Genomic DNA, 13852 nt, shown 5'->3' on the forward strand with positions numbered 1-13852 from the left:
TCAAGAAAGATATCGGCGTCATCGCCGTCAGGTTAATTACAGCTACTGGATGACTACGGCCTCTACCACTGATTCCTAATGAACACTGTCCTCAGCCAATTGCGGCCGCCTTATCCTCGCAAACATGTTTATTTCAACCGCCAACTTGACTGTCTCTGCCCCCTTTTTTAATCCGCTTGTTAAATCAAGGGAACACCGGGTAGCTGCTGTCTGCATCACAAGCGCAGCCCATCTCCGTTTCGTCTCCTTCATTTCCACTAAGATATATTTGGGCTATTGTTCCCTTAACCGTTCTAAATTCTTCTTACCTCTTAACGTACTCCTGTTATTCTCCTTTCAACAGCTCGCTGGCGTCAGTTTTAATTTCACGCTAGTTCTGTGTCCTCCAAGTTTTTGCCGAGTACTTGAGCAATGCAAAGATGCAACAAACACGTACATTTCTTTTTAGGAATACCACAGAGTTGTCCTTCTTGACCTGCGCGCACCTGTCTGACGCTCTACATCCAATTCTCATTTCCTTAGTCATTTCACTCCTACAGTCCGCTTCTGCGATCACTACCTGGCAAGATTGTCATATTCCTTTACCATTGCAGTCAGACTCGCATCACCCTCCGGCTGCTGACGATACTCCTTCATCGCGAAGCGCTAGTCGATAACAAAGAAGTTGGCGCCAGGTGTGCTAGCGCCAGCGCCGGCAAAGGAAAAGTTGGAGGCGTAACACTCTCGGGGTGGCTTCAACCAGCTACCCTCCTGCTCTGATTTGTGCGTCTCACTGCTTACCCCAACCTTTTTTCCCCTCCCATAACTGTCGAACACTGCATGCCTTTTGTTCAGCATCATTTGTGGGGGCACGTGGGTTTAATCTAATGAGTGTCACGCCCGGGTATACACGGGCGAGGGCCTGTGCACAGCACTTTCAGAGGCCGAGTGTACTCGAGTTTTCTTTACCTTACAGCTCCCGAGTTTGCTTGCGTTCAAAGAAAGATATTCGAGCGGTCAGGACAACAAATGGGCATTTGTTAAATCTCAAGTTTACACTTTCTTTCATAGACGAAGCTCAGGCGCCGTGTTTTTATTTGCTCTGGTCACCCGCGGGATCCGCGTTTTGAGCCTCCTTCGTTCCGATGTCACGCAACATGTGTCCTAACTGCGGACACATGTGTCCGATTGTGTGCAGCCTCACATAGAGCCATCGTACCGACTTTACCTCGTGTCCCGGATGACAAGAATTGCAGACGCTATAAAACGTGAGAAGCCGATCCCCAGTACCACAAATGGGGCTCTAAATTGCAGGCCCTTGTGGGCCCGACAAGGGCTGTCGACAGGGGCCGACGTAGGTTATGTGCGGGATATGCAACTGGGAATCAGGCGGGGCCCACAAGGGCAGCCCAAGGGGCTTGCTACTTAGCACGGGCATGGGACCCCTGTGGTCTGCATGCATAAAAGCGATAAGGGGGCTTTCGTCTGACCCTTGTGGGACCAGATGGGCAATGATGATCTTCTCAGAGGGCACCTGCAGGAGGCTAAGGTGCAGTGCAGCGGGGACCCACACGGGCTACACCATGCCAGGCCCACAGGCAAAACCGTCCATTTTCGAATCTTAACCGGTTTTGCTTGGGACTATCGCTCCAACCACCCACCCCATTTCTTCTTCTCGCTTAGAGAGGCTGATTGATACGCGTCGCAGACATTCTTCGCGCGATTAGAGCCACCTCGGTGCGCGGCGTCTTTTGCCCATCGGACCAAAAGCAAGAGCTCTGAAGCAGGCCGGGAGAGGTCTGCTAGACCGTCACAGCTATTACACGGCAGTATAAGGAGCTCGTTCTGTTGAAATCTCGGCGTCGTCCATCGTCAGTCGCAAAAAAATCCCACGATTTCTGTAATCAGAAAATATAAAAAGAAAAAGCGCGCATTTTGTTCCAACCCAGCGCAATGCGTGCCAGGTGGGCACGCAACACAATGCCACAAAGGCTTTTTTTTTGCTCTTAATTGTCAATAGTGCATGAAGGGTCGTTAATTCAGATGTGTTTCAGGGGCACCCACTAAACGCGTTGCGGGGTGTATGACTAATACCCCTGCCACACGGCAAACTTAATGTCATTCCCATCGAATGACATTCGACACTAATGCCAGTAATCTGCTGCTACACGGAAACATTTAATGTCATTCCCATTGAATGACATTCGCCATTGAATGAGTTTGGGGAACTCATTCGCATTCGATCTCGAACCGAATGTGTACTCTGGACATCAGATACGCAACAGAAACAAGCGACGCAAAAAAATAGCATGCGCACTGCCAAAGTTAGGAATTGTATTTATTTAGTTCTGCTAAAGAAATATTAATTTTGGTGCGAACCTCTTGACACTAGAAGCTGTCGTGGATAGCTGTTACTCTCGGTCCCAGCAGCAGCCAATGGCAGCGGCCGACCGTGAAGCAGGGCCTTTGCCGCGACCGTCGATCATTTTGGGTTGCGTGTTTCTTGCTGGTTGGCGTTCCATGTTCGCTTAGCTCGCAGGTACTTAAAGATGTAACTGAGCACTTCACCTTTTCGAAGTCGTTTCCACGTTCCGCGCGCCGCCGCGTCAGCCATTTTGTTTGTTTACATTTATCGGATTTGTGGTTGACTTTGTGCTTGGCTGGGCTTATTATGGCTAAAGTGCTGGAGAATTGCCGGAAATAATATTTTAAGCTTATATTATTGTACAGATATGTTCTCACCCGCTTTAGAAACACCACACAACAATTTCAAACATCTTTTATGCGCGCTGATGTCTTTCAACTGTACCATTTTTTTTCACAGATCGTCACTGCTATCATTTTCGAATGACATTATTTTTTACCGTGTAGCACCGAAGGAGACCAAATGACATTCGATGCATCGAATGACATTCGGTTAGAATGACATTAAATTTTCCGTGTGGCAGGGGTATTAGCAACGTGTATTAGGGATGTGATCTCGCCTTAAATGAAAGACAAGTATACTGTTAATGATAATCAGTCCTGAGAATTGGCACGGAATGAAAAGGCGGTGTTATGGTGCTACATTGCACTGAAACAATTGGTGTGTATGTGAGTGAAGTGGCGTGGCATGTCGTGCGCTGCAACCTAGATAGTGATTGATGATTGGCGTTCGATAACTGCGATTGCAATCCACAATCGTGATTGGTGATATCCTTGTGGATTGCTAATCGCTGAGAAATGAGAAAGAAAAGAGGAAAAGGAGGACAAGGCGCTACCGAGAATCTCGCGTAGAGGAAGTTGAACGTCACGTGACCTAAAAACAAATAGTGGCGCACAGAAGACAGAACGAGAAGACAAGGACAAGCCAGGCGTCACGTGATGCCTAGTATTGCCTAGTAATGATCAGTATTGTGAATTTAGCTCACCTCTTTGTTATTTGAATCAATGATGATTGGGAAATCTGCATCGTAACATTGTTCCGCCACTGGTGTGCAACGAGAGTTCTGCTACTTTTTCTGGAATGATTCCAATGCTTGCCTGGTCATCGTCCTTTATTTGCAGCATCTATGCTTGCAAGATATTTGTTCAGGGCCTTGCGCCGCTCATGGCGCTTTTCGCTGATTGCTCTCGCACGTACACACCACATGTCTCTGTAAAAAAATAATGCAAACCATAAAACGAATTCCAGTCATGTTACCGTGAAGGACAAGAATATCTGATATGCAAGTGAAAGAAAATTTTGCGATATTTCGTCCTTCTGGGACGCTGAGACCGCCTCTATTGTGTACAATCAACAAATGGCCGCCGCTGTGGCTCAGGTATTATGCCGCTCGGCTGCTGACCCGAAAGACGGGTGTTGGATCCCGGCGCGCAGGTCGAATTTCGATGGAGGCGATTTTCTAGAGGCCCGTGTTCTGTGCGATGTCAGTGCACGCTAAGGATCCCCAGGTGACCGAAACTTCTGGAGCCCTCCACTACGACGTCCCTCACAGCCTGAGTCGTTTAGGGTCGTCAAACCCGCATAAGCCAAACCAGACCAATCTACAAATGGCTGGTTAAGAAAAGATTAACTGTTCGAAAGATTCCGTTGACGCCGAGCGTACAACCGAGGTGAAGCCAGTAGTCAGAGTTATTTCAGATACGTATACTTACGCCCCAGCACCGTGACGTCGGCGTCATAAAATCCTTCTTCACTATCATGGCCGTCACCGCTCAAACGTCTTGGAGCGCAGTCCTTCATCACTGACGCAAGGATGATAGGATTCCACTATCCTTGCACTAAACGTACGCGTAGGATGGCGTTGCCATAATCGATCCTGGATTGATCAAGGAAGCACGAAGGAATTCGCACAACACCCTATGAGACGAAGTCAGCGCGGAAGAGCGAGTTTCAGCGCGTGTTTTCGTGGCTCCGTTCGTCGCCTCACACTCAACGCAACCACAGGAGAGAGAAAAACCTGTCCCGAAGCAACGTGGCAAAAGCGGGGGAGTACTTCTGCACATCATCGCGCAATGACGGGACGCAGTGAACAAGTAGTAGAATCACACCCTCCTCGCAACTTCGGGGAAGCTTCGCGTGGTAGTGTGGGCGGGAGAGCAGATTAAATTGTTCAGTAGTGAGCTGTAGAGTGAGCACCTCTTCGCCATTGGGTGAGAGAAGACGGACACGGAGGAGCCCTCGCGAAGGAACAAATGTCAAGAGAAAAAGTGGGGATAAGCAGGTTTCTTGCTGCTAACGAACCCACGAAAAGGAGAGAAGGGTGGAAGAAAAAAGCTTGAAAAACAATTTGCGCAAAGACCTACCACTCTTGTGATGTTTCTGGGGTGTTTTTTGTTTTTCTTTTGCTTTCGCGAGTGCTGTCTTCCCAAGCCCGAAGCGTCCCCTTCAGAGAATTACTCCTTTATAAAACTCTAATACGGCCCAAGCTCAAGTACGCCGCGCCAATTTGGAGTGCAGATCAAACAAGCCTAACACTGGCATTGGAAATGGTTCAGAATAATTCTACTCACTTCGTTCTTTTAACTACACTAGAAAAGCAAGTATCAGTGCCGTGAAATCTAGCCTTAACTTATCATCCTTGTCATCATAGCAAATTTTTCGTCTGTGCCTTTTTCACAAATTATTCTATCACCCGCAGTTTCGTACCGAACTTATCTCACCACCTGAGCATGTATCGCCAAGACTAGACCACATTAATAAGATTGGCATCCCTTTCTGCAGAACAAATCTATTTTTGAGTCATACGTACCACTTGCATCGAATGAGTGGAGTCACATTCCTTCTTCGACGGCTGCCATCACCGATCATAAACTATTCAAGAACGCTCTCGCTAACATTGTATAACTAGGATGCATTTTATGTTGTGTTATCGTTATTTTCTCCTGGTCGCCTCAGCTAACAATTTATATGTAGGATTCATGTTTGTACCTTGTCTCTTTCATTAACTCCAGTTTGTTAAACTGATTTCACTTTTTTAGCCACTCCCCACTATAATGCTGTAGTTGCCCTAAGGCCATAATAAATAAATAAATAATTAAATAAATAAAAGCTGCCGGCACCGTTGAATTAGCCTGTGATTGTTGGTTGAGAGCAAGGTTCCGGGCAATTTGGGATTCGCATTTATAACATATACGGTGAAGGGCGGGCTGTTTCCGAGGGTGAGTGTTATCTTTTCTTGGACACATTGCGTTATCAACGGGAGATCAGTTTGTGAACAAGAAGCGGTAAGAATGCTTGCGCGAAAGCCAAGCATTTGCTCTGTCTTCATCGACGCATCGCCACAGATGGCAGCTGGCGGACGTTAAGAAAGCTGCTGCAATAAACCAGGACATTAAAAAGCTTCTGCAGCCTCTGGCGTAGTCGCCATAGGCATGCTATGTTCATCAACTACTCATGAAGGCCATGAGCTAGAAGTTGCATGGAGACGACGAAAGCTCTTTTAGTGCTGGCTTAAGTGAAGTGCATTAAAAAAAGCCAGAAACCTGATGCTGGCAGTTTTCTACGCGGCGACCATCGAACACCATTAAAAATGCATTGCGATATGCGCAAAAGAAGCATGAACAAATTCCAGGTAAAGAAGCCAGTTTCATTGCTATTATGACCTTACAACAGCAGCTCTTCACAAGAGTGCAGCATGTAACGTTTTGCTAATTGTGCTCGCGGAGCCCTTTTACACCAGATGTAGGATATTTAAGAAGGCTAAATGTCATAACATCTACTCTAATGTATAAGGGAAGCTAATGTAGAGGTGACTGTTGATAGGTGTCATTTCTGCATTGTGAAGCCCCGAGTAATCTGCGCAGGCGTTACGAAGGCTGCAGGCGGAAATTTACTACCTGTTTTGGCCACACACAGCCTCCTTGGCTTTGACGTGGTGCTGCACGGGAAGCCCCTATTGCGGTTGGCGGCAATTCACCCTTATGTAGCCCGCGTCCTTAATGCTCACGCTGAATGTTCCGCGACTGCGCAGCCCACGCTTATTATGCCTTTTCTACCAGATATGTAGGATACAAGCTGGGAAGATGTGGGAATGGAAAATGAGCCCGTGTCCAGCCATGTACTTTCTACGCAGGACCCCTTAGGCTACAAGCGGGAATACTGGTTTTAGCCCACACAGCCTCCGTCAAGATTCTGCATGGGCAGCCTCTATTGGGGGCGCCCGCACTTCGCCATCGTAAACCCCATCTTTTATGTACACGAACTCCGAGCAGTTCCATGTTCAATGGTAGGACTGCTTTGGGAACTTCACGTCCTCGAGCTGAAAGAATCACCAAAGCAAGCAGTTTTCGATACGCTGATGAAGTTCATCAATCAGTTAAAAATTAGCGAGAATAAAACAAACGTAGTAGCTTTTCTGTCAAGCGCAAACAAGTTTATTTATGGTAGAATATAGGATTTAGGTCAGCATTGATTGATGTGATAGATTGTGTTAAAATGCCAGTGGTATATTAAATCAACGCTACAATGGGATGATCGCATAAGCAGTATAATAAACAAAGTCCAATGAAAAGAATTCCAGATCGCAACCGTTAAGTTCTCCTGAACAATAGTTAAAGTAATGGTTAAAGTGACTGTACCTCTTGACTCATACCCAACAATTCTGGACAAAGGCATATTTGAACGAGAGTTTATGAGCTCAATACTTCAGTATATTGTAATATTTCACTATAACAATCAATATATCCACAGATATCCCGTCGGCGGGCTTGCATTATTTGCAATTAACGTATTTGCTATGACCAAAAGTGTTCCGAATTGGCTTCTAATGGCAATCTTAACTGCTCGATGCGAGAAATGGAAACAGTACAAAATAAAGCGTTTTTGACTTACCAGAGCAATGGACCATTATCTGCAATTTTTTCATACCCTCCGTTTTTATGGAGGCAAAACGCTAAGGCGCCCGTGTGCTGTGCGATGTCAGTGCACGTTAAAGATCCCCACGTGGTCGAAATTATTCCAGAGCCCTCCACTACGGCACCTCTTTCTTTCTTCCTTCTTTCACTCCCTCCTTTATACCTTCTCTTACGGCGCGGTTCAGGTGCCCAACGATATATGAGACAGATACTGCGCCATTTCTTCCCCCCCCCCCCCCAAAAAAAAACATTTATAAAACAAATTACAGTTTTCTAATACTCAAAATTTCTGTACAAGAATGTTCGGCATGCATAATAAGAGTGCTGCTTCAAATTTTAATTCTTTATGATCCGAGTCGCCAGCTCACCGACGCGGCCTTTGATGTAATTTTGTTACCTACTTTGAGGCCCTGGAATCACGACTGCCTAAGGATGCGCCAGAATAGCGAGGGCTATGGCCACTTCTTCAGAACTCCCCAAGTGTCTGGATTTGTTCGAAGGACAGCTCAGTAGTCTGCCTCTTGGATCGGTACCTAATTTTAGCAATAATGCCGTCCACTGACCTGGCAGCCTCGGTCTATAGTATTTAGGGTGACGTATTACATTTCTTTCCAATGCAGCTCGCTCTTGGTTTTCTTCAGCTGGTATTGTAATGAGAATGCAGATTTTTTTAAGATGAGTTTAACACAAAGCTTCTTTCAGGTTTTTAGTTGCATATCGGCTCAGTCCATCCTACCAGGGAGGTTTATTTTCCAAATCTCGTGAAGATTTCTTCCAGTAGTAGTGGATGAGAGTCTTAACAGTTGGCTGCTTCTGTGTGCCGCTGTTAGCTCTTTTACCGTGTTGTGATTACCGATTCTCATAACCCGGTCGATTGAGGTGTAAATACGAAGTTCCAAGCCTTGTTTCGTTTTTTCTCATGATTGTGTCCAGCCTCTCGAAATCCCCACTTTTCTGAGAGCGATGCAGCGTCAGGTGCATGCTTCTAGATAGAACGAAGCCTTGGACTTGTTTTTAAGTTTCGACTCTTTTATTCCGTATTTTCAGTTCGTAGCGGGAATATTCTCCTAGCGACATGTCAGACTGCTTTCTTTAGCTTTAATATCATAAAGCCATTCCTTTGTTCGCATGTATTCTCAGGTCGAAAAGTTGTGTCGTTTTGCACCATTGTTAACGGATATTCTCCTACCGATAGTTTAACCCGTGCCCTTACAAATTCTTGGGTCTAATGTGCAGAAATTTTTATCTATTGGAAAAAGAAATTTCTCGACCGACACCAACGTTGTACAGGCAGCGGCGGTTATCGGCGGAGCTGCTACCGTCAAAAGCGATTGCTGGCGTCTATGATATAACCAGTACTGTTTTATTGATGGTATTTTTAAAAACACCTTAGTGCTGTCAACTAATTGTTTATTATACCGATGCAAGTTGCATAACGTCACTCTCATTACTGCATTTGAAACCTTCCTAGACGACGCGGCATACTTCATGTCCATACAGTCGCACAGAGCCACGGTACCGACTTTACTTCGCGTCTCTGATGCCAAAGATTGCACACGCTATTGACTTTGAGAAAGCGGTACTACCTAATGGACAAATATTATATTATAAACTACACTCTAGTGTTTCTCAGTGCCAGAGGCAGTGTTTATTTGAAAAGGAGCTTTCAATTACCGCAAGAACGGTAGTCGGTAAAGTCAGTAGAAAACCTTCATTTTTAGAGCCTTCGTTCTCCTTTAAGTGAGAAGCTGAATAATGGCATACATAGATTGTGCCCTGTTTAAGCGGCACGTTTGAAATAGATATCATTGTGCACACATAAATGGATTCACTTCTCGCAGAAAACAAATACTGTATGGTGTCGCAGAGGGTAGTATTCTAGGTCCCGTTTTATTTGATCTGTACAATACTGACATCGTAAACATTTGCTTAGAAAATAAGCCTGTTACATTTGCCATGATAGGAGTGTCCTGCTATATTTATGGTCTCAGTCTGAATCACCAAGCGAAACGTTTCCGGCACAAATTACACTCATGAACTTTCAATATCCGTTAAAATTAACACGATTAAAACAAATGTATTCGTTTATCGGTCAAAACCAAACAGGTTGAGTACAGTAGAACATAGGATTTAAATTTACATTGATTGATGAGGTAGACTGCGTTAAGGTACAAGTGGTATAGTTTAACTGAATGTTACAATAGAATGATCGCATAAAGTGTCAAATAAAGTAATTTGAATAAAAGAAATTCTAGATCGCAACGTTAAGTTCTCCTGAAAAGAATTAAGATAATGGTCTAGAATAGTCCCTTTGCTCTCTACGCAAACTACTCACATTGTGTATGGGGGACAAGAGGTACAAATCTACTGAAGCTCAAAAAGCCACAGTAAAAATAGTATGAGCAATCCAAGATATACAATGCGCACTGCCTCTCTTGGAAAGAACCGCGCAAAAAGACCACTCCATAGCAATATGCTGTACCATCTAACCGAAACGTCGGTGTTAGACGCCACCTACTTCACAGAATTTTTCTCCACTCGATGCGCTAAATGTGTAAAGTTCATACGAGTACGCATTATATCGAAACAGCAGAGCGAGGCCCCAGCAACTCCATCCATTGCACCCACATTCCAGAACGGTGGTAGGCTTCCACATGCATCAAAGCGTATGGAGAGGAAATGGTTCGGAATAATATTCCACATTCATTGGAAGGTGCAGAAAAGCAAGGTTTATATATTCTTCATGCTGCTCTTCTCTATATACAAATTACTTGCTCCTTAGTCCGCCATCTGTGTGTATGCTCAAACATTTTCTTCATGATCAATTGAATACGGTACATGGCATGACATATTATGTTTTACTCTTGAGGAACGTCAAATAGTATATTTACACATGCTGTGTGTCGACGGCGAAGCGGAGGCGAAGAGGAGCGTGGAGGTAGAAGATGAGAGGCCTGGCTGTGCTGACCTCTCTGTCCCCGTCAGAGAACGTTGTAGCTAGATGCATCTGCACGTGCTTAGTGCGTGCTGAGTACGCAACATTATTAAATATGATATACAACAGTGTCTTAATACGCTTGTTGCTCTTTGCTGGATAATATTATGATCGTTATTTTGTTTTCTGTTATTCCAACAACTGTAGTCTCTTTTTTTGGTCTTGATTCTGCCGTGTATGCTATTGCAGGGCTGAGGACATGCCAAGCCACAAATGCACGTCTTTTTACTCGGCATGCTTTTATTAGTTTTAGCAAATACGATACATACGTATATGTTAATCGGAGAAAACAAAGATGTACTCTGTGATCACGTGAGCCGAGGTCATTCCGGCAAATTATCGTTAAAAGCTTTTGCAAAGAGGGCTAGAATAGCGATTAAAAATGGCCTTCATCTTTTACTCTCTCCCTAATTGGTATTAAGAAAAGGGCGGTTGTCAAGAGCCTCCGTATATCGTCGATGAAGCCAAGTCCATACAGAGAGTGTTGCTCTGGCTATTTGATTTTGCAAATTTAACTTTGATTCTAATTGAAACGCTCAACTTTCTGAAAGTTACATTCAAAGATTATTTTATTTTAAAAAGAAGAACGAATTTCAATATCTCATTACGAAATGTCTATAATTTAAAACTTCAGTTCAATGTGACATTATAACCCAACTTTATATTACAAATACAAACTTTGAACTACTTAAATTTCAAGTTGTAAATTTAAAACAGAAAGAAATTTGAATGCTAGGTTTATTTTTGAAGATATAAAGAATAGTATTTTATTCAAATTTCAATTGTATCAAGACAGCTTTTCAATTCCGCGAACAATGCTTATAATAAAATTGAGAATGCTGAAATCTGTGCTAACGAAAATATTATCCGAGTAGGAAAACCTCTTTTTTCAAATAGTATACATGAAACAGGAGTCATCTGTGGACACAGCTGGATATGGTAATGAGCCTATGCGGGAACGATTTTTATTAGGCAAAATTCTTTATGCTTAAAAGCGCACATCAACAAATTTCGATCGCAGATGATATTTCGTTCTTGGCCTCACGGCGATATCTCCCAGGAAGTCTTGCCCGCATTGCGTTGAGTAGAACATAAGCGAAAACAATTTTGAATGTTCGATGCGCCGCTCGGCATTTCCACCCGAGTCGAGTGACGTCGAAGAGCACTTGGCCCAATTATTGTGACGTCATCGAACATACTGGCGGCTTACAGGAACTATTAGCACTTGGCTGAGACGCTGACGTCAGCATGAATGCTTCAGTTCAGATTAGCCGGTCGACCACAGCGGCATAGCGCACGTCAGCGCTGGCTCTGAACGACACCGAATGCGCTTTTAGATAATAATTATTTACGCTGTGCTGCCGTCTTTCGAGCTCATTTTCATATTTACGGGGCCTCGCATTTAAAGAAGAAAAAAGTAAGGAAAAAGGCTGCCCAAGTAGCTTTTTTGTCTCTGCTATTTAAAGATGGCTTACAGAATTCTGCAAGTTGTTAATCTATCGCGCCGAATGTTTTAACGTGACAGCGTTAAGGAGCTCGTGTGGCAGAAAATCCGACCACGTCGTCGTTGACTGTGAAGAAAAAATCCGCGAAAAATCTTTAGAGCAGCAACCAAGGAGGTAGGAAGGCCACCTAGATCACACAACCTCGTGGCGTCATCCCAACCTGCCCACCGGGTTGTGAGGAAACTACACACCGTTGCAGGTGGCAGTTATTTTAATGACTGATCGCTCGAAGTTATTCTGCGAGAGCAACCTTAGTCGCACAAGCGCCACCGCTGGGAGCACCTGCGATTGCAGGGCAGTGGCGCATCGCTTTACCGCTGCACCCATCCGCCGGGAGTGGTATGCCGACTCCTACGGATTTATAAATGTTACGTAGAGAGTGACTAATCCTCCATATATGGGCATTCAACCCCAGCGGCACAATTTATATCCGTCCTTGAATGCAATAATTTTCGCAATGTAATTACATCGCCAACGCGTATCACTGCATCTACATCTTCACCGCTGGACATGTTCCTTACGAATGCGTCGTCAGAAGTCATACTATCGGGAGCATTATGTGCGGACATAAGCGACCACATGCCTATAGTTTTGTTTATAAAGCACAGCAGCGTTCGTAGGCCCAAAGAAGCAGATGTAATCGCATATCCTGATATCTCGCCCGCCACATTAGAAAGTTTTATGGATCGGTGTTGCATTTACCAATTACTATGCTTTCCGGATGGGGATGGCCGACAGCCCTGCCTGTGAGAGCTGTGGTTGTGAGGAGACCATAGCTCATCTTCTCGGTGAGAGCCCTGCATTTGCGAGTGCAAGATATACACTGTGTTGTGCCCTAGACCGCCTCGATCCTCGCCCATTAACAGAGCAAAAGATCCTCGGTCCATGGCCACAGCAGTCGACTGCCCTCAAGGCATACAAGGCACTCTTTGCCTACTTGAGAGCGACTGGATTGAGTGACAAATTGTGACAGCGTTGTGCGTGTGTGTGTGTGTTATGCCTTTCTTCCCTTCTCTCTTCCTCCTTTTAGTCCCCTAATCCCTCTTCCCCAGTGCAGGGTAGCCAACCGGAACCCCTTTCTGGTTAACATCCCTGCCTTTCCCTCCTCCTCTTTATCTATCTATCTATTTTTCAGACAGAAACTGTTCCGGATTGATTGGAGCGATATCTTTCAGCTCACAGACGCTGATGAGTCGTATAACAAATTCCTGAGCATTTTTCGGAAACTTTACTTTGAATCCTTTCCGTTAAAGATACACCATCAAACAAAACGAGCACGCAGGCCATGGATCACAAAATACCTTCTTAAGCAAATTAAAAAGAAAAATAAACTTTATCAATGCTTTATCCAATCTAGAAACATCAGTATATGAATAGAATATAAAGCTTTTCGAAATAAAGTAAATAAAGAAAAGAAAAAAGCAAAAAATGACTATTGCCATCGTGTATTTGATGAAACCTGTCTACGAAGAAGCGATATCTTGTGGATAAGGATAAACAGTGTGTTAAACAGGAAAGATAAGTGCAGCCACATTGAAAGCCTGACAATAAACCATACGCTTCTCAAAGAGAAAGAGCTCGCAAACCACTTTAATAGCTTTTTTACTGATATATTAGTCGGCAGTAACGATTATGATGCCCCTACAATTATCCAAATGAATTTAAATACATTATTCTTGCAACCCACTTGTACCTCAGAAGTAAAAACGCTTATCCAGAGCCTCAAAAACAGCCGCAGTAAAGATGTAGATGGCATCGAAATCAGACCAGTCAAACATGTAGTGGATCTGATTGCACCTGTATTAGCTCATATTTTCAACACTGCATTGTCAACAGGCGTTTTTCTCCAGAGCACGAAGGTCGCTAAAGTGACAATTATACATAAAGGAGGTGATAGGAACAATATGAGTAATTATCGTCCAGTCTCTATACTGCCAATTTTTTCTAAAGGCCTTGAAAAGGTAAGTAAGGTCCGAGTGGATAGTTTCTCTCGCAAATATAATTTAATAACAGATAGTCAGCATGGTTTCAGACA

General features: G+C 44.2%; 1 protein-coding gene across 1 annotated transcript in view; it reads left to right on the top strand.

The window, feature by feature from the left end:
- The window catches only part of LOC144099528 (E-selectin-like), a 94646-nt gene that overhangs the window by 8163 nt on the left and 72631 nt on the right, over nucleotides 1-13852 (top strand). The window lies entirely within an intron of this gene.

This window comes from Amblyomma americanum, chromosome 7 (genome assembly GCF_052857255.1).
Source record: "Amblyomma americanum isolate KBUSLIRL-KWMA chromosome 7, ASM5285725v1, whole genome shotgun sequence".
NCBI classification, from domain to species: Eukaryota; Metazoa; Arthropoda; class Arachnida; order Ixodida; family Ixodidae; genus Amblyomma; species Amblyomma americanum.